The sequence below is a fragment of the Tachypleus tridentatus genome, chromosome 11, assembly GCF_004210375.1.
Source record: "Tachypleus tridentatus isolate NWPU-2018 chromosome 11, ASM421037v1, whole genome shotgun sequence".
Classification (NCBI taxonomy): Eukaryota; Metazoa; Arthropoda; class Merostomata; order Xiphosura; family Limulidae; genus Tachypleus; species Tachypleus tridentatus.
Window position 1 is genome coordinate 94,706,066 of NC_134835.1, and position 3,209 is coordinate 94,709,274.

A 3,209-nucleotide genomic window follows, 5' to 3' on the forward strand; every position below is an offset into this window, starting at 1 on the left:
TCTAAACACTTGTAAACCTTTAATATTCACACATCCAACACACACAGTTGGCTTTAGTGGAAAAACCTACCTTTTGGCAAGCATTTTAACACCCAGTTTTTGGCATGTTTCTTGAACATATATGATGGTATCATTGGTTTTGGACAAAGATTCATTTACTTCAGTTTCAAGTTTGTTTTTAAGACTGTTTACTGTGCTTCTTTTGCTTTACAACCTATTTTAGACAAAACAAAACTGGATGAAATAAGCAAATTCAGTAAAAACTTTATTATAAACTAACACTTAAGTTTAAACTGTGTTTTGGTTTTAAGTATTATCAAATGGTATTGCTCTTTAGAATACCTATATGGTAAAAGTTCTTTAATCTATTTTATTGTTTATTCAAAACCTACTTTGAAATTTTAATGTCAAAATGATAAAGTCCCCCCATAAAGTCTTGTCATGCATGATACAAATGAACCATCCACTGTCTTATACAGTTATCTGGGAAAATACCACAAACCAAAATGCTACAACTGAAAATGCCCGATGACTTAAAAATAATTATAATAATTTCATGCTCATTTAAAATTATCAATTGTGATACAAAGAGATACCACAATTACATAGTACAACCACACAGCTATTGTTGAACAACTACAACTACAAATGTCTTTATTGGTAAAAACACTACTATTGTTCAACCACTGTGGTACAACTACAAATGCATTTACTGACAACACCACCACCATTATTCAACCACCTGCGATGGAACAACAAATGTCTTTATTGACAAAAACACTAGTATTGTTCAACTACCTGTAATACATCTGTAAATGTGTTTACTGACACCACCACCACTATCATTAAACCACCTGTGATGAAGGTATAAGTGTGTTTACTGACAACACCACCACTATTATCTAACCACCTGTGATACAACTATATAGTCTTTATTGACAACAACTCTACTATTGATCAATAACCTGTGATACAACTATAAATGTCACTATTGACAACAACACCACTATTATTCAGCTAATTGTGATAGAACTATAAATGTTTTTACTTACAACAAGCCTACTATTGTTCAACCACAAGTGATACAACCATAAATGTCTTTATTGACCACAACACTACTATTGATCAACCATCTGTGATACAACTATAAATGTCTTTACTGACAACATCACCACAATTATCCAACTAAATGTGATACAACCATACATATCTTTATTTTAAACAACACCACTATTACTCAACCACCTGTGATGCAAATAAAAATGTCCATAGTGAAATACATAAGAATATTATTCAACCATGTGATACAACTATAATTGTGTTTACTGACAACAACACCACTATTATTCAACCCTTGTGATACAACTACAAATGTCTTTACTGACAACACCACCACTATTGTTCAACCACATGTGATACAACTATAAATGTCTTTAGTGAAATCACCACCACTATTATTCAACTAACTGTGATACAGATATAAATGCCTTTATTGAAAACTACGCTACTTTACTCAACCAAGTGTGATAAAACTACAATGCCTTTATTGACAACAAAACTACTATTGTTCAACTACCTGAGATATTGTTACAAATTTGTTTTGACAACAATACCACTTTTACTCAACCACCTGTGATACATTTGTAAATGTCTTTAGTGATAACAACACCACTTTTATTCAACTACCTGTGATAAAACTATAAATGTCTTTTCTGATAACAACACCAATATTGTTCAATTACCTGTTATAAAGCTGAAATGTCTTTATTGACAACAATGCTACTGTTGTTTAACTACTCATGATGCATCTGAAATGTGTTTAGTGACAAAAACACCACTATTGTTCAATCACCTATGATACAACAATAATTGTCTTTACTGACCACCACACCACTTTTAATGAACCACGTATGATACAATAACAAATGTCTTTATTGACAAGACTACTACTGTTCAACCACCTGTGATACATCTATAAATGTCTTTAGTGACAACAACACCTCTATTATTGAGCCACCTGTGATACAACAACAAATGTCTTTACTGACAACAACATTACTATTTTTCAACTACCTGTGATACATCTGTAAATGTGTTTAGTGACTACATAATCATTATTATCGAACCACTTGTGATATAAGTATAAAGTCTTTACTGATAATACTACCACTAAAATTAATTAGCTGTGATAGAACTATATATGTGTTTACTGACTACAGTACCACTATTGTTCAACCACCTGTGATACAAGTATAAATGTCTTTACTGACAACACCACCACTAAAATTTACTAGCTATGTTACTACTATATATGTCTTTAATGACCAAAACACTACCACTATTCAACTATTTGTGATACAACTATATATGTCCTTACTGACATCAACACCACTACTATTCAACTGCATGTGATAGGACTATAAATTTTTTTACTGACAACACCACCACTAAAATTAACTAGCTGTGGTACAACTATATATGCCTTTATAAACAACAACACTACTATTGTTTAACTACTTGTGATATAACTACCAATGTCGTTACTGACAAAAACACCACGACACAGGTGATTGTTTCAATCACCTGTGAAACAACTATAAATGTTTTCACTAATAACAACAGGACAATAATTCCATTATCTATGATAAAACTATAAGTATCTTTTCTGACAACACCACCATTAAAATTAACCTGCTGTGGTACACGTATATACACGTATGTCTTTACTGACAACAAAACCATTATTGTTCAAACACTTGTGATACAACTACAAATGTTATTACTGACAACACCACCACTATTGTTGAACAACCTCTGATATAATTACAAATGTCTTTATTGTCAACAACACTTCTCTTGATGAACCACCTCTGATACCTCTTTAAATGCATTTAGTGACAACATCTCCACTATTATTCAACCATCCAATTATCCTCCAGTATCAAGTTAGGGACCTCATGACCTCTCCAGAAATTTTACCATTCAATCTATTTCAAATTTCTCTTCTAAATACTGCAATGTTTTCATCATCAGGAGTGACAATTACCTGAGCTCTTCATAGAATCAGCTGAATCAGCATAGAGAACAACATTTTTTGTAGTTACAGGATTCCATGGTCTTCATGTATTCATTGGGGCTACATTCTTACTAATTTACTTTCTCCATTTTGCAAACTTTCATTTTTCTTCCTAATATCATTTTGGATATTA